Source organism: Bubalus kerabau, unplaced genomic scaffold (assembly GCF_029407905.1).
Source record: "Bubalus kerabau isolate K-KA32 ecotype Philippines breed swamp buffalo unplaced genomic scaffold, PCC_UOA_SB_1v2 scaffold_103, whole genome shotgun sequence".
Classification (NCBI taxonomy): Eukaryota; Metazoa; Chordata; class Mammalia; order Artiodactyla; family Bovidae; genus Bubalus; species Bubalus kerabau.
In genome coordinates this window covers 120001-138320 of record NW_026577957.1, presented here as the reverse complement: position 1 = coordinate 138320, position 18320 = coordinate 120001, and the positions used below count along the sequence as shown (strand labels likewise).

The window sequence follows — 18320 nt, the reverse complement described above, 5'->3', positions numbered from 1 at the left end:
AACCTCCAAAAGGGAAACAACCCCCGATGAGCGAAGTGGGCAGGAGGCCCGAACAGACCCCTTCCTTCCAAAGAAAGGTAGAACAGACAGACACCCAGAAGCACAAGGGAGAACACACATCCACGGCAGGGCTGGGCTGGGCTGGGCTGGGCTGGGCTGGGGCTGCTGGGGGTGGGGGCGGGCTCACGGAAGCACCCCCCCCCCCCCCCGGGGCGTTTCCCTGGACAATGATCCTTCTCATTCGGAGGGGAAAGGCCCGGGAGCCGGGAATCGCTCTCACGACAGCAAGTTCGAACCCTCAGAGGACAGTGGCTCCTGATGGATCGAACGCGTCTTTTCTGCAGCTGAGAAAACTGTGGGCGGACTCAGAGAGATCAGATCTCATCCCCTGGCGCCTCACAGACAGAGAAACCACATCCCTAGGGAAAAGAGTCCTGCGATGTACCCTCCCCCAAAGATTCCCCCATTCGACCCAACCCAGCAACTCCACAGGGTGCCCACGGAGGGAGGGGACAAAGAAGATACGGACGTGTGTATGTGAGGGATCGACCCCTATCCCTAGGTAGACATCCGTTCACACATCATGCTAGAACTCTGTCTGTGTGCCTACGCCTGGATCTATTCACGTGCGCGCGTGCACACGGGCATGCAGACACACACACACACACACACACACACACACACACACACACACACACACACAGGAATGGGACTCAACCACCAGAAGGGAATGAAATCTCACAGTCTGCAGGAACCTGGAGAGACCTTTAGAGGGTATTATGCTACATGAAATACCTCAGATCAGTCGTTTCCATGCAGAACCTACCAAACCATACACCGTGAACAGAACAGAACCAAACAGAAACAGGCTCAGAGATACTACAAAGGAACACACGGGGGTCGGGGGGGTGGGGGTTGGCCAGAGGAGGGAGGGGCGGGGGTTGGGGGTGGGAGAGAATGAGTGAGTGCCACTGGTGAGGGAGACAGACGAAGCGGTGCAACCTTCCACTTATGAAATGCATGAGTCGCGGGCACGTCTTGACACCAAATGGCAAATGTCATTTGCCGTGACACCAAGTGGTGACGGACAGTCACTAACTAGATGTATCCTGGTGATCGCTGTGTCATGTGCTACACGAAAACCTCGTCTGTACAAGCTGAAAATTAAAGGGGGGAACGCCCCCCGCCCCCCGGCCCCCCCCCCCCAAAATAAAAGGAAAGGAAGAAGGAGGGAAGGAAGGAAAGAAGGAAGGAAGGAAAGAAGGCAAAAGAAAAGGTTGGCAGTCAGTTAGACGTCTATTTGAGAAGAGTGGGACTTGTGTGTGGGGGGGGAGGGGGGGGAGGGGGGGAGAAACTAGGGTGAGGAGGAGGAGAAAGAAAAGGACCCGATTGCCTTGAGGGGGAGGGGGAGATGAACGATCCCAAGAGTGGACAGGACGGTCAGGTGAGTGCCATAGGGAAAGGAAACGAAGCCAAGCAACCGAACACACTCCCCAAGGTGGCTTTGTTCAGTCCAAGATCAAGATGTGGACAGCACGGTGTCCTCCAGCACACAGCGATACACAGGCCTCACTCGGCAGGGGGAGTTCGGGATAACCCTGAACGCCGAAGCGGACAAAAGAAGCCGTCACGTTCATCCATGGCTGAAAAGTACCATGGTCCCACGACATTCCAAACTCCTCTCAAACCATTGGAAGACTCTCTCGCTCACTCGCCGTTCAAAATGTAGAGAACAGAAAAGGAGCGAAACGATGGTGGCTGGCTGGCTGGCTGGCTGGCTGGCTTTCCGTGAGAGTGTGATTAGGGAACACATGGACAGAAAAGCATCCGATTCACTTGTGTAAAGCATCTCTCTTGCCTTCTCGGGCCTGGTGTCTTTCCTCTGTCTGGATGATCCCCCTCCCCCCACCCCCCACCCCCCACCCCACTCCCAGCTTGAAGATCAGCCTCCAAAACGAAGCCCTTTGTGCTCTCCAGGTCCCGCCGCCACGATCTCTTTGGAGCGCCCTTCTGAAGGGGAACGTTTTCATCCACGTCATCGCCCTGAGACAGCTTCAGCCTGTCCCTCCCCTCCCCAACCCACCCCACCGCCACCCCCCGCCGCCCTCTCCCCCTCCTGCTCCTCTTCCCCCTCCTCTGAACTGTCGAGCTCCTCTCGCGCTGGCCTCTCACCCCACACGGGGTGGCAGTGTTGGCCTAGGTCTGCTCAGGTGTCTCCTAACAGCATCCAAGTGGACTTCCACTGTTTCTCGGCTGCGTCGTTCGGGGACCGTGTTTTTCCTGGCCTTGTCTGCGGGTGGGGGAGACCCGGACGGGCCGGGGCCAGGCGGGGTGGGGGAGCCTGCGTGTGGGGGGAAGGGTGGGGACAGAGAGGAGGAGGAGGAGGAGGAGGAGGAAGAGGAGGAGGAGGAGGAGGAACAGGGACACAGCTCCCCAGCGCCAGTGTGTGCCTGAGGCCTGGAAAAGAGATCACGCACCAGGCTGGCTCCAAAAAGGGGAATCGGTCAGGAGACCGGGCACGTTTGTTCTTCGCAGAGTCCCTGCGGATCGAACAGGCAGTGGCAAGTTTGGGGCTTCCCGCACTTAGAACTGTTCACCCATCGTGGACACAGGCGTCGGGCACACCGGGGGTTAGGCTCTCGGTGCGATGTCCACAAGCCGTAGCCACTGAAACGTGTGCACCCTGGAGCCGCCGCCGCCGTGCAGAGGGAGATCTCATCCGGCTTCCACGGGTCCTTCCCGTGAGTAGGCCGGGATCTCAGGAAGCACAGACATCCAGAGCGTTGAGTGCACCTGACCGTCACGCTCTCAGAATCCAAGTGAACCAGAAGGGAGGGTCCCTCACGTGTGGGTTTGTCTTTCCATCGGAGGCATCCTCTCTTGGAGCCGATTAGGGTCCCGCGGGCCCCGTGGAGCAGAGAGGACAGAGAATGCCCTTCGGTCCCCTGCTCCTCCCACGCGCACGCGCGCGCGCACGCTCCCCAACGGTCCTAGGAACATCCTGCCCCAGAGGAGCGTGCCGGCCACGACCCACCTACACGGAGACGTCCGTGTCCGTCCGTGTCAGTCATCCTCGTCCAGAGTCCCCCGTCCGTCTGCCCTCGCCTTCACGCCTGGCACTGTCCGTTCTGTAGGTTCGTATCGAACCTGCCCGGAGCCCGGCGGCATCTTCCCGGATCAGGGATCGATCGAAAACACCCTGTCCCCTGCCTCCTCGGCAGGTGGATTCTTCACCACTGGACCACCAGGCAGGGAAGTCCCTTCACAGCCTTCTAAAATCATCTACCCCGAAACAGTCCACGTCGTCCTCCAAATCATGGCACCATCACGACTGAAATGAAGGAAAATATGTTCGTTCAAGAATGTCTTCACTCCTCAGTGCTTCTTGCTTTAGAACCACAAAGGCCTCTCTCTCTCTCTCTCTCTCTCTCTCTCTCTCTCTCTCACAGACACACACACACACACACACACACACACACACACACGAACAGAGGTGGGCTCATAGTCCAAAAGAAACCAACGTTTGTGTGTATCCATCCCACTTGTTGTGGCTGTCGTGCCGTCGCTCGTCCAAGACGCTGATCTACTATGGAATCCGATGTCGTCTTCTCTAGGACACGTCGAGAGGCAGCAAGCGTGCCGGTTTGTGAGAACCGAAGGTCAACCCGGCATGATGGAGGCCAGCCAGGTGTGGGCTCAGAGGCCCATCGAGATTCGAACTCCAGTTCACGGAGGGGAGCGGTGGGAACAGGAGCGTGGACTGCGAGTCCGATCCTCACCGTACCAAAAGGCGACATCATCCCCTTCCTCCCTCATCGGCGTCTGCACGGCTCCTCCTGGCCTCAGGGATCCCATTGAAAGGACGTACAGGTTGTGTCCTTTTCCCTGGCCCGACCGTTTCGAAACCCTCCAAGAAAAAGCGGTGACGTCAAGAGATCCGCCTCGAGTTCGGGACCGGGGCTTCCCCGGGGGCCCCGTGGCAAACCACCCCGTGCCCAGGCAGGAGACATGGGTTTCACCCCCGGTCCGGGAAGAGCCCACACGCTGCCCATATGCCTCGGTGATGGAGTCTGTGTTCTAGATCCTGGCCGCTGCGAGTGTCGAGCCCACACCCAGCAGCCACTGAAGCCCACGTGCCCCAGTGCCCCCGCGCCCCAAGAGGAACCACAGCCACGAGAAGCCCAGACGCACGACCGTAGAGCGGCCCCCTCTCTCCACAGAGAGAGAACAGCTTGCACGGCCATGAAGACCCAGCACGCCCCCACAGACGTCAAAGACGGCCAATGATCATCCAGCGAGACGGCCTAAGATCGGACGCGATCGGCCAATACCTAGTCCTATCCCTCGGGAAGCTCCCTGAATCTTCTGTAGATACACCTAAAGAAACCCCAGCTCTCCGTGCCGTCGGAAGCGCGGGAAGCTCTCCGTACAGTGCCGAGAGCACCGTGGAGACGTCACCCTCGGGCCCCGTGAGCCTGACTGTTCTCACGAAATCCCTCACAGTCCGGGCTCTGGAGATCGGCCCGCGCGGACCTGCAGGCGACGCACGGCCATCCCTCTCGGCTCCCTGCGTGCTCACCGGCCCAGGTGTGCCGTGCCCCCAGCCTCTGCTCGCATCTCCTGGGCCTGTCTCCCCCATGCTGCTCCACGGACTTGGAATCATTCTCCCCTCTCGTCTGACACGTTTTCTCTTCTGTTCGACCATGTCTGGCTCCCCAGGCACCACTTCCCCTCGTTCTTCTCTTCTCATCCCACTCGTCTCGTGGAACTCATTCTATGCGTCTCCGCTCCGTTCCCTAAGGACTCTGTCATCACCCCACTCATCTGGGGATCGACCGGCACCTAGGCAACCCCGGCCCGTGACAACCGTGGTTCCGTGTCTATCGAACAACCTGCCGACCGCAGGGGGCGTGTGGACGCGAACGAGCCGTGGAAAGCTGGCACCGGGGAATCATCCCGCGGACACACCCTCTGGTTCCACGGTGCTCTCGGGAGCGTTTGGGTCGTCGTCGTCGTCGTCGTCGTCGCCGTCGCCGTCTTCCCTAAGACGTATGCAGTCGCTTTGATTCCCACGGCGTCTATGGGCAAAGAACGGATCGTTCCCCGGATCTCCGGAGAAGGCAATGGCAACCCACTCCAGTCCCCTCGCCCGGAAACTCCCGTGGGCGGAGGAGCCCGGTAGGCCGCAGTCCATGGGGTCGGGAAGAGTCGAACACGACTGAGCGACTTCCCTTTCGCTCTTCCCTTCCAGGCATTGGAGAAGGCCGTGGCAACCCACTCCAGCGTTCTCGCCTGGAGAACCCCAGGGACAGGGGGGAGCCTGGCGGGCTGCCGTCTACGGGGTCGCACAGAGTCGGACGCGACGGAAGCGACTTAGCGGCAGCCGCAGCAGCAGCGACCGGATCACCTCAGAAGGACTTAGAAACGAGTCGTGGTTGAGAAATGATGGATCCTGCCAACAATCTCACTTCGGGGTATACATCGAAGGACACGAACACCTGAATCTCACCTAGAGAGAGGTCTGCACTCCCAGGTCCATCGCAGCATCATTCACAAGAGCCAAGATGGGGAACCCGCCGAAGTGTCCATCTAGGGAAGACTAGATCCAGAAGATCCACGATCCAGATGGAGATCCATGGATAGGTAGATCTAGGTGTCCCAGGTAGCCCCAGGAATGAACACGTTCTTACGTCGTGATAGCATGGATGTGACTTAGGGAGGGATGCCCAATGAATAAGTCAGGTAGAGAAAGAAACAGAGCGTCTCCTGTCACTTCCATGCCATGCAAGGCCATCTAAAGCAATGAAAACGATCATCACAGAGCGGCTGGGGGAGGGAGACATGGGAAGATGTCGATCGATGTAAGGGCGGGGGCGGCGGGAACTTCACGGATAAGGTACATATATACTGTCTACGTCACAAAGAGCACGGTGATTCTAAAGAACAGCCTTATCGGTATCGCCGTCTCATATGCGGAGAAGGCAACGTCACCCCACTCCAGTCCTCTTGCCCGGAAAATCCCGTGGACGGAGGAGCCCGGTGGGCCGCAGTCCACGGGGTCGCACAGAGTCGGACACGACCGAGCGACTGGCCTTCCCCTTTTCCCTTTCACGCCTCGGAGAAGGAAATGGGAACCCACCGCAGTGTTCCTGCCTGGAGAACCCCAGGGACGGGGGTGCCCGGCGGGCTACCGTCTACGGGGTCGCACAGATTCGGACACGATGGAAGCGACTGAGCAGTGGCGGCGGCGGCGGCGGCAGCAGCAGCAGCAGCAGCAGCAGCAGCAGCATTATCGTATTCGAAAGTTGCCATGACCGTGGACATGACCCATTCACTTCCCATACAACGGAAGAAGGACATGGCAACCCACTCCGGTATTCTTGCCTGGAAAATTCCATGGATGGAGGAGCCTGGTAGGCTACAGTCCGTGGGGCCGCAAAGAGTCTGAGCGACTTCACTTTCTTTCGCATACAGTCATGAGATGTATGGGTTGTGATCCAGCTATGAGCTACCGCTTGGGTGGTCATGAATGATTCTTTTGCAACAGACAGGTGCATCAAGTCACCATTCTGTACCCGTTAGAACGAAGGATGTTGTACGTCCTTCACGAAGAACATTCTATTTCAATACACCGGGACATGAAACACATAACATCACCTAGTTTTAGTATCTTTCAATGAAGAGTCTGTATTGGCTGCGCCAAAAGAAAAGAAAAGAAAAGAAAGCTTTATTTGGGGTGGGGGTGGGGGGGGGGGTGACTTAGAGATTGCCATGCAGGGACACAGATTTCCATAAAACCCAGGGCATGTTCCCCAGGAAAGAGTCAGGGGCCTAGAAAGCTGAGCCTCGTGAGGTTGTCAAGCCAGCTGAGAGCACTTAGGATTTGCTGTCATGCAAAGAAGGACAGGTTTCTTCTTCCAGGGTAGAGGGTCGCAAGGTATTTAGGGAAAGGGGAGGGTAGGAGAGGTCTCTTGCATTTCGGGAACGCTGTTTCCTTCGAGGATGTGGAGGCCTCTGGGACCCAGGAAGTGCTCCAAGGGTACATTCCGTCCAGACGGAGACACACGGACCTCTTCCTCCATGGCCTCCCCTCTCTATTTGGGGGAGCTCTCTCGGCCATGCTGAGTCCACTTGGATGTGTCTTTCCCATGTCATACCCTCTGGCATTCAAAGATCTCCTTCCATCGTTTTATAAAGAGACCCGGCGTATGTATCTTTTTAGAGACGATGAGCGTCAGACGCGATCACTCTCCGTGGCGTGGTTTCGGGCACGACACCCCATACATTCCACGTCTCTCCTGGCCATCGAGAAAGGCTGCGTACGGCACAGGATGCCACGGGACCGGGGAGGTCCTCGGGTTCCGCCCGCCCTCGACTTGGCTGCGGTCTCCGGTTTGGTTCTGTTCCGCGTGTGCTTTCTGACCCACGTGATCGCTCCGGATAGGGCACCCCATCCAAGCTCACACCCATCGAGTCTGTGTGACTCCTAGTCACGCATCAGGTGGGGATATCGACGCCCTCCACGTGGATCCATAACCATCGCCGTCCTGTGTTCAGGAGGATCCTTTCGTGGGTCCCGGGGGCGCTACGTGCTGTCCGTAGGAACTATGGAAGGAGGCTCGTGACATGGTGCAGGAGACAGGGATCAAGGCCATCCCCATGGAAAAGAAACGCCAAAAAGCAACATGGCTGTCTGGGAAGGCCTTCCACATAGCCGTGAGACGCAGAGAAGCGAAAAGCAAAGGAGAAAAGAAAAGATATAACCATCTGAATGCAGAGTCCCAAAGACTCGCAAGAAGAGAGACGAAAGCCTTCTTCAGCGATCCGTGCCCAGACAGAGAGGACAACAACAGAACGGGAAAGACTAGGGAATCTCTTCCAGAACGTCAGCGATACCAAAGGAACGTGTCATGCCAAGATGGGCTCGATCAAGGACAGACATGGTATGGACCTAACAGAAGCAGAAGATGTGGAGAAGAGACGGCAAGAATACACAGAAGCACCGTACAAAAAAGATCTTCACGACCCAGATCATCACGATGGTGTGATCACGGACCTAGAGCCAGACCTCCTGGAATGTGAACTCAAGTGGGCCTTCGAAAGCATCACTACGAACAAAGCTAGAGGAGGCGATGGAATTCCAGGGGAGCTCGTCCAAATCCTGAAAGATGATGCTGTGACAGTGCTGCACTCACTATGCCAGCACATTTGGAAACCTCCGCCGTGGCCACAGGACTGGAAGAGGTCCGTGTTCATTCCAATCCCAAAGAGAGGCCACGCCAAAGCATGCTCAACCGACCGCACACTCGCACGCCTCTCACACGCTAGTAGAGTCGTGCTCAAAATTCCCCAAGCCAGGCTTCCGCAATATGTGAACCGTGAGCTTCCTGATGCTCAAGCTGGTTTGAGAAAAGGCAGAGGAACCAGAGAGCAAATGGCCAACGTCCGCTGGGTCATGGGAAAAGCAAGAGAGTTCCAGAAAAGCGTCTATTGCTGCTTCGTGGACTATGCCCAAGCCTTTGCCTGCGTGGATCACGGTAAACTGTGGACAATTCTGAGAGAGATGGGCATACCAGACCCCCTGACCTGCCTCTCGAGGTTAGAACTGGACACGGAGCCACAGACGCGTTCCAAATAGGAAAAGGAGTTCGTCACGGCTGTATCTCGCCACCCTGTGTATTTACCTTATACGCAGAGTCCATCATGAGAAACGCTGGGCCGGGAGACACCCAAGCTGGAATCAAGATTGCCGGGAGAAATATCAATCCCCTCAGAGAGGCAGAGGACACCACCCTTAGGGCAGAAAGTGAAGAGGAACTCAAGAGCCTCTTGAGGACAGTGAAAGAGGAGCGTGAACACGTTGGCTTGAAGCTCAACATTCAGAAAACGAAGATCGGGGCATCCGGTCCCATCCCTTCACGGGAAACAGACGGGGAAACAGTGGACACGGCGTCAGGCTTTATGGGTCTGGGCTCCAAAATCACTGCAGACGGTGACTGCGGCCACGACCTTAAAAGACGCTTCCTCCTTGGAAGGAAAGTCATGCCCAACCTAGATAGCCTATTCAGAAGCAGAGACATGACTTTGCCAACAAAGGTCCGTCCAGTCAAGGCTATGGTTTTTCCTGTGGTCAGGTACGGATGTGAGAGTTGGACTGTGAGGAAGGCTGAGCGCCGAAGAATGGATGCTTTTGAACCGTGGTGTTGGAGAAGACTCTTGAGAGTCCCTTGGACTGCCAGGAGAGCCAACCAGTCCATTCTGAAGGAGATCAACCCAGGGATTTCTTTGGAAGGCATGACGCTAAAGCGGAAACTCCAGTCCTTTGGCCACCTCATGCGAAGAGTCGACTCGTTGGAAAAGACTCTGATGCTGGGAGGGATTGGGGGCAAGAGGAGAAGGGGACGACAGAGGAGGAGATGGCTGGATGGCATCACGAACTCGATGGACGTGAGTCTCAGTGAACTCCGGGAGTTGGTGATGGACAGGGAGGCCTGGCGTGCTGCGCCTCACGGGGTCGCAAAGAGTCGGACACGACTGAGCGACTGATCTGCTCTGATCCGATCTGATGTGCGGTCCGTGATCTCACGTGCCTTTCGGGCATGGGTGATGGAGACGGACCCCAAGCGGCAGGGCGGCCATCTGGCATCTCGGCCTAGAGCGGTTTCCCAAGTGACATCTCAGAACCGGGGCTGAGACAGCCATCCCTCCCCGGGCCCCCCTCGGTGGCCGGGGTGGGGGTGGGGGTGGGGGAGTGTGAGGTTAGGGAGACGGGAGTGGGGGACTGGGCTAGGGGTCGGGGGCGCGTGAGGCGAGGGGACCGTCCCGGTCCCCCTGAGAAGTGAAGGCAGGTTCCGTCCGTCCCCCTGAGAACTCCCTGCCTTCAGGCGTGTGAGAGGAGCAGGTTTCTCTCCAATCCACGGCCACGCATCATTTTCCGCCCCGTTCAAACACACAGACAAACACGTGTGTGTTTCTCTCGGCTTGTTTTCTGGCCGAGGCCAAAGACCTCTTCAAGCGTGTCCAAAGGATCTGACAGGATGGGAGGGTGCAGGTCAATCCATGTGTCAAGAGATCCAGAGAACCTGTCACAACTGTGACTCGGGCCTTTTTCAGAAACGGGCCCATCTGGAGGATTCCCTGGACAGGAGTCACCCCAGAAGTTTCCTTGAAGGGATCGAGTTGCAGGAGTCGGGGACGTGGCCCCGCCGCCGCCGCCGCCTCCAAAGGGCCTCCTCAGCCCGGCAGGCCGGCAGGCCCTGCAGGCAGGGGCTATTGTCTGTGGGCCCCACCCCCACCTTCCCCCACCCTCCCCCTGCAGGGCCTCGTCGGATAGCTTCATTCAAATGCAGAAAGCTTTCCAGTCAAGTCAGAGCCTCTGACTTCGCCTCGAGCTTCTCTCTATTGAATGGTGATCCGCCCCACCCAGCCATTCCACGTCTCCACCTTGAGACGGCCCCTTCGGCCCCGCGCGGAGGAAGGGGGCTGGGGGATGGGGAGGGAGGCCGAGGGACAGACTCGCCTACGTGTCAGGCCAAAGGAGTCTCCTCCTTTGTGTAACCCAGGAAACCCGGGTCATGCATGTGAGGATCACGGACGGACGTGCGTCGAAGCAGCCACCGTCCCTTGACATCTTCCCTTCCGCGGGAGGAGGTTTTCCTTCCTGCCTGCCTTCAGAGAGACAGAAAAGGAGGGAGGGGCAGAGCGTCCCTCTGGCGCTGGCCGGCTCTTAAGTCACTTGACTCCAAAACACTCCACAGGGCACGGAGGTTCACGTGCAGTGGGGTGGGGTGGGGTGGGGTGGGGTGGGGACGGCGGCCTACTCCGGGCCCCACCAGTTTTCCCTCCTCTTGACCCTTGCCCGGAACCCATGAAAAGCTGAGCTGGTGACTGTGTGTGAGTGCATGCATGTACGTGTGTACGTGAGAGACGGCGCGTGTGCGTGTGCGTGTGCATGGACGTGAGAGAAAAAGAAAGGAAAGAAAAAAAAAAAAAAAAAAGGAAAGAAAGGGAAAGGAAAAAAAAAAAAAAAATCCAGAAGGCAGGAAGGAGGGAAGGGCGAAATAGGTTAGTTCGTAGGGGCCTCCGTGTCACAGCAAGAGTTTCTGAGCACAGATCCTCCATTCAGGGAAACAGTGATCGTATCTCCTCTCAGGAGGCCGTGATGTCGATGGACGGGTGCGGGAAAGCAGGCCTGGGGTGCAAGCCATCAGGTATTCCGCCGCCCCCCCCCCCCCCCCGAGGCACTTGTAAGGAAACCAAGGAAACACACAGGTTCATCCCTGGAGCGGATTCGAGAAACCAGTCGGCAGAGGGAGAGGCAGTCTAGGAGGTTGATTTCTAGACGTCGGGGTCGGGCCCTGGAGCGGGTTGCCATGTCCTTCTCCAGGAGGCCTTCCTGGCCCGGGGATGGAACCCGGGTCTCCTGCATCGCAGGCAGACTCTTGACCGTGTGAGCCACCAGGGAGGCTCCGTCAGAAACGTTCACCAAGTCCTCTAGCTTCCATCCGCAGGGCTTCAGGCACAGGGCCTTTTGAGTTCTCCGTCAGAAGGACAAGAGAACATGGGACGTGGTGGTGCCCCCCCCCCCCCCCCCCCGAGAGAGGGTTGTTGTCCCCAGATAGCGGAGGCAGCTCGGAACACTTCAGGCTCCAGTCCCCGTCTCGGGTGAAGAACCACACGCAAAGGAACACACACACACACACACACACACACACACACACACGTATAGGACACGACTCTCCTATCCAGAAGTGTGTACCCCCGTTTCACGGAAATATCCTCTGGGCCCCTAAGGAACGTGTGGCAATCACTCTCGCCAAGGAGATAAGAATCCTCCACGGAGAGTTTCTGAAGTCTGGAAGGACCGGGTCGAGAGAAAAAGAGAAACGATTCCCTTCTGTTGACAGGGGTGCTGTATGAAGTGACCAAGGGGATGTCCATCTTTCCAAATTCCCATTTTAAACCTCGTGTCCTTTTCGGTCCTTTGTTTTCTCTTTGTATCTGGAAAACAACAGATGGGACGGTAGGTCCTTTCATGATTTTCTTTCTTTCTTTTTCCTGCCTGCGTGCCTGTCCGCCCGCCCGTCCCTCCGTCTGTCTTTTCTCTGTCTCTCTCGCTTTCCACTCAGGTTAGGGAATTAAAAAAAAAAAAAAAAAGAGGAATCTGTAGGAATCTGTATTTCTGCAGGTCAGGAAGCAACAGTTAGAACTAGACATGGAACCCAACAGGCTGGTTCCAAATAAGGGAAAGGAGTCCATCAAGGCTGTCCATCGTCACCCTGCTTATTGAACGTACACGCTGAGTACACATCATGAGAAGCGCTGGGCTGGATGAAGCACAAGCTGGAATCCAGATGGCCGGGAGACATATCAATCCCCTCAGATATGCACACGACAGCACCCTCACGGCAGAAATGAAGTCTAGGGTGGGTTTCCAAAGCCGTGTTCGTTTCAGGTGTTCAGAGTCTTTTCCCTTAGAGGTTCATGCAACGTCATACGTCTATTTTCCCGTGCTGGCATAGTATAGAGTAGGTGCTTGTGGATTCTTTGGATGTACAGTTTATGTGTCCATGTTCAACCAGCCCTCCTAAGTGGACCGTCCTGCCCTTCCTCCCCCGCCCCCACCCCCCATCGCCCCATCCTCTTTTCCTCAAGACGTCAGGCATCCACTTCAGCATCCTGTTCCTCCGTTCATCCAACCCCATGGAAGAAGTCATTTCTCCAGTTTCTCCGTCGGTTCTCTACACCTCGCCTGATGGTGGCAGGTGACTGGAAGACTGAGAGTTCTGAAGACTTTTGCAAGAGCTTTGGGTGAAGGCTCCTCGGATGTGCTCGGTGAAGTGGGTGGTGTGTCCATCAGTAGAGACCGTGGAAGGTATGCCCCACGTGGCACAAACACCGTTGCTTTGAGTTGTGGTCGGTTTGCCTGTCTGCACCGAGAGACGGAAGGGAGGCTTCCACCTTCCACAGAGAAAGCTATCCCTAGCGTACCAAGGATGTTTGACAACCCCCCGCCCCCACCCCCCGCCACCCCAGGTTACAGGCGCGAGAGGTCAGACTGTAGCAATCATCATGTCCAGGGTGTATTCACAACAGGCAGACTCATCTTAAAGGCACCCTGTCCTGTGAAGGTGGAGGGAGGGGAGCGAGAAGCAGAGGGACGATGACAGAGGAAGGAAGGAAGGAGAAAGAGAGGGGACAGGAACACACGCAGTGGGGCGAGGTGGGGGAGGGGGAGGCGGTGTGTGGCGTGTCTGTGACATGCCCAGGTGGTGTTGCGTGGGTGGAGTGTGCAGCCCAGTGTGTGGGTGGGTGGTTGGGTGGGGGGGGGGGGGGCGGGCAGGTGTGTGGTGTGGGTGTGCTGTGTATAGGTGCCACCGGGGGCCGTGTGGGCGGCACGGGTGTGCGCGTGTGGCGTGCGCCTGTGGGTGCGGGAGGGGGGGCGGGGGAAGAGAGAGAGGCCGAGAGACACAGGCAGGCGAAGGACAACACAGTGTGTGTGTGTGTGTGTGGGGGGGGGGGGGGGTTGTGTGGTGTGGGGGGCGGGGCGAGATGTGAGTGTGTGTGTGGGCATGCATATGTGGTGTGTGGGGAGAGACAGAGGCCGAGAGACCCAGCCAGGCAAAGGACAACAGTGTGTGTGTGTGGGGGGGGGGGGGGTGGGGGGGGGCGGGGCGGGGCGGGATGTGAGTGTGTGTGTGTGGGCAGAGACAGAGGCAGAGCGTCACACGTCACAGCCAGGCAAAGGACAACGCTGTGTGTGTGTTGGGGGGGGGGGGAGGGGCGGGGGGGGGAGGGGCGGGGCGGGACGGGATGTGAGTGTGTGTGTGGGGGGGCTTGCATGTGTGGTGTGTGGGCATAGACAGAGGCAGAGCGTCACAGCCAGGCAAAGGAGAACGCTGTGTGTGTGTGTGTGTGTGTGTGTCTCTGTGTGTGTGTCTGTGTGTGTCTCTGTGTGTGTGTCTGTGTGTGTGTGTTGGGGGGGAGGGTGTGTGTGTGTGTGTGTGTTGTGTGGCCGCTGTGAAGGGCCGGGCGCGCCTGTGTGTGTGGGGGGGGGGGGGGGCGGGGCGGGGCGGGACGTGAGTGTGTGTGGGTGGGCTTGCATGTGTGGCGTGTGGGCAGAGACAGAGGCAGAGGGTCACAGCCAGGCAAAGGACAACGCAGTGTGTGTGTGTCGGGGGTGTGTGTGTGTTTGTGGGGGCGAGGCGGTGTGTGGTGTTCTCTGTGGCATGTGGGGCCGTGTGAGAGTGTGTTGCGGGGGGGGGGGGGGGAAGGGTGGGTAGGTGTGTGGTGTGTATTGGTGCCACGAGGGGGCGTGTGCGCCACATGGGTGTGTGCGTGGCGGCAGAGACAGAGGCCGGGAGACCCAGCCAGGCAAAGGACAACGCAGTGTGTGTGTCGGGGCTGTGTGTGTGTGTGTGTGGACGGCCGTGTGTGTGTGCGTGGGGGGGGGGGGTATGCTTGTGGTGTGTGGGCAGAGACACAGGCATCGTGTCACAGCCAGGCAAAGGACAACACTGTGTGTGTTTGCGCGTGTGTGTGTATGTGTGCGTGCGCACGCGTATGTGCGTGTGGTGTGGGCCGGGTGTCTGTGTGTTGGTGGGGGGGTGGGGGGGGGGGCGCGAGGCAGTGTGTGGCGTGTCTGTGACATGCCCAGGTGGTGTTGCGTGGGTGGCGTGTGCAGCCCTGTGTGTGGGTGGGTGGGTGGGGGTGGGGGGGCGGGCAGGTGTGTGGTGTGGGTGTGTTGTGTATAGGTGCCACCGGGGGCCGGGTGGGCGGCACGGGTGTGCGCGTGTGGCGTGCGCCTGCGGGTGCTGGGGGGGGGCGGGGGAAGAGACAGAGGCCGAGAGACACAGGCAGGCGAAGGACAACACAGTGTGTGTGTGTGTGTGTGTGGGGAGGGGGGGTGGGCGGTGTGGTGTGGGGGGGCGGGGCGGGGCGGGATGTGAGTGTGTGTGTGTGGGCATAGACAGAGGCAGAGCGTCACAGCCAGGCAAAGGAGAACGCTGTGTGTGTGTGTGTGTGTGTGTCTCTGTGTGTGTGTCTCTGTGTGTGTCTGTTGGGGGGGAGGGGGTGTGTGTGTGTGTGTGTTGTGTGGCCGCTGTGCAGGGCCGTGCGCGCGTGTGTGTGTGGGGGGGCGGTGTGGTGTGGGGGGGCGGGGCGGGGCGGGACGTGAGTGTGTGTGGGTGGGCTTGCATGTGTGGCGTGTGGGCAGAGACAGAGGCAGAGCGTCACAGCCAGGCAAAGGACAACGCAGTGTGTGTGTGTCGGGGGTGTGTGTGTGTTTGTGGGGGCGAGGCGGTGTGTGGTGTTCTCTGTGGCATGTGGGGCCGTGTGAGAGTGTGTTGCGGGGGGGGGGGGAAGGGTGGGTAGGTGTGTGGTGTATTGGTGCCACGAGGGGGCGTGTGCGCCACATGGGTGTGTGCGTGGCGGCAGAGACAGAGGCCGGGAGACCCAGCCAGGCAAAGGACAACGCAGTGTGTGTGTGTCCGGGGGTGTGTGTGTGTGTGTGTGTGTGTGTGTGTGTGTGTGTGGAGGGCCGTGTGTGTGTGTGGGGGGGGGGGTATGCATGTGGTGTGTGGGCAGAGACACAGGCATCGTATCACACAGCCAGGCAAAGGACAGCACTGTGTGTGCGCCCGCGCGTGTGTGCGTGGCGTGGGCCGGGTGTCTGTGTGTTGGGGGGGGGGGGGCGTGAGGCGGTGTGTGGCGTGTCTGTGACATGCCCAGGTGGTGTTGCGTGGTTGGAGTGTGCAGCCCTGGCGTGCGCCTGTGGGTGCGGGAGGGGGGGCGGGGGAAGAGACAGAGGCCGAGAGACACAGGCAGGCCAAGGACAACACAGTGTGTGTGTGTATGTGGGGGTGGGGGGTGGGGGGTGGTGTGGGGGTCGGGGCGGGGCGGGATGCGAGTGTGTGTGTGTGGGCTTGCATGTGTGGCGTGTGGGCAGAGACAGAGGCAGAGCGTCACAGCCAGGCAAAGGACAACGCTCTGTGTGTGTGCATGTGCGTGCGTGCACACGTTGTAGGGGTGTGCGTGTGGGGGCTGGGTGTTCATGGGCTGTTTGTGGGGGGGGGGGGATAGGGTGAGGATGCGTGTGTGCACGCCGTGTGGGGCCGGGGGTGTGTGTGTGCGCGTGCCGGGTGTGTGCCTGGGGATGGTGCAGGCAGAGAGAGACGCAGCCAGGCGCAAAGGACGACGCAGTGTGTGTGTGTGTGTGTGTGTGTGTGTGTGGTATGCACACGGGGCGTGTGGTGTGCGGGCGGGCAGAGACAGAGAGACGCAGCCAGGCAAAGGATAACGTGCATGGATGGATATCCCCCATCATTTTGCTTGTGTTTTCTGACGGCATTCATCACCTCCCCGACCAAGACCACTCCCGTGACATGTGACTCTGCCACCAGCAGCCCGCACTTGGTCTTTGGGCAGGCAGACGCGGGCGTGTGGCGAGTTGGCGGCGAGGGGCGAGGGGCGAGGGGCGAGGGGCGAGGGGCGAGGGGCGAGGGGCGAGGGGCGAGGGGCGAGGGGCGAGACTTGCTGTCCCCAGGCCAGCTTTGATCCTCGCGCTCTGCCCCTGAACCTGACTGGAGCAAGTGGATCCGCGTGATCTGTCGTGGCTTTGTCGTTTGAAGTCCTGGGCAGGAGACGGAAGAGTCCCCCCTCCCATGGCCAAGGGAGACAAGGCCCCAAAGAAGGAAGTCAGCTCCCTTGGGTTCAAATGGCTGTTCTCCCACATCGATCAAGTTTCCAACACGAGATTTCCCATCCAAACCAAAAAGCCCAAGGGGGCTCCTCATCCCCCCCCGTTGACCTCTGGCCCATGGTGCCCCTCCCCCACAGCCTCCTTCCCCAGCCCCGGGGCATTCACGAGTTCGCCGGTCCCGCCTGCCTGCTCCATCCGTGGTCCTCCCGCCCCTCGCAGGACCCTCTAAAATAAAGCGACCGACAGGCAGGTGGCGCCCGACAACCAACCCGCTGTCCAGAGAGCCGGCCGCAGCCTAGAAGCTCCGAGGGAGACCGGCAGGGACTCGTTGCCAGACGGGGCCCATCCTAGGGCGCAGTTTCTCCGCTCAGTCAGCGACGCGGACAGGAAAACAGGACACGCCGACACTTCTCGAGGACGTCCCTGGGCGAGGTACGACGGAGTGGGGGAGGGGGGAGGGGGGAGGGGGGAGGGGGGAGGGGGGAAGATCCTCGACAACCCAACCCAGGGGCAGCAGAACGCACTCCCATCCGAGGGGGACCGCAGGCCAACGTCAGGCGGCGCGACCCCCCGCCCCGAGAAATAACTCGCCATCTTCCCCGTCCCCGTCCCCGTCCCCGTCCCCGTCCCCGTCCCCGTCCCCGTCCCCGTCCCCACTCTTTGGGTGTGCCAGGAGAAACCCCTTTTGTGACCGTGACCCCGACCCCGACCCCGACCCCGACCCCGACCCCGACCCCGACCACGGACGACTCTTCCAGCAAAAACAACGTTCAACAATGGAACAAATAAAGACCTTCACGTTAGAAATACGCCTTCATGTTGTGACGATGAAACAAAAGGCAAAAGCACGCACTCATCACACACATACCTCAAGCAACCAGCTCGACACATCTGAAAAGAAAATGCAAACGTCAGAGAGCGGGTCCGTCTGGCGGCTCGGTCCAGCGAGGCCAACTCGAGCCCGGAGGACACATCGACCACAGAGCTGACCGGAAGGACACCAAGCGCGAAAGGGCGGGCTGGTGGACCGGCCGCGCCCGCGCTCCGGAGGCCAAGTGCGGCCCGGCCGGCTGGTCGACCGGCCGCGCCCGCCCTCCGGAGGCCAAGTGCCGCCCGGCCGGCTGGTCGACCGGCCGCGCCCGCCCTCCGGAGGCCAAGTGCGGCCCGGCCGGCTGGTCGACCGGCCGCGCCCGCCCTCCGGAGGCCAAGTGCCGCCCGGCCGGCTGGTCGACCGGCCGCGCCCGCCCTCCGGAGGCCAAGTGCGGCCCGGCCGGCTGGTCGACCGGCCGCGCCCGCCCTCCGGAGGCCAAGTGCCGCCCGGCCGGCTGGTCGACCGGCCGCGCCCGCCCTCCGGAGGCCAAGTGCCGCCCGGCCGGCTGGTCGACCGGCCGCGCCCGCCCTCCGGAGGCCAAGTGCCGCCCGGCCGGCTGGTCGACCGGCCGCGCCCGCCCTCCGGAGGCCAAGTGCGCCCCGGCCGGCTGGTCGACCGGCCGCGCCCGCCCTCCGGAGGCCAAGTGCCGCCCGGCCGGCTGGTCGACCGGCCGCGCCCGCCCTCCGGAGGCCAAGTGCCGCCCGGCCGGCTGGTCGACCGGCCGCGCCCGCCCTCCGGAGGCCAAGTGCC

General features: G+C 59.9%; 1 long non-coding RNA gene across 3 annotated transcripts; it reads left to right on the top strand.

Annotated features, from left to right (window-relative positions):
- The first annotated feature begins 9382 nt into the window (after window positions 1-9382).
- LOC129641181 (uncharacterized) lies at window positions 9383-17506 on the top strand. 3 transcript variants are annotated; one of them, XR_008709247.1, is made up of 3 exons: window positions 9383-9447; window positions 16919-17131; window positions 17373-17506. It is a non-coding gene; the product is annotated as an uncharacterized LOC129641181 (long non-coding RNA). The 3 variants fall into 3 exon arrangements; XR_008709248.1 differs by lacking the exon at window positions 9383-9447 and adding an exon at window positions 11619-12874; XR_008709246.1 differs by lacking the exon at window positions 9383-9447 and having other exon boundaries at window positions 16496-17131.
- Window positions 17507-18320: the final 814 nt, after the last annotated feature.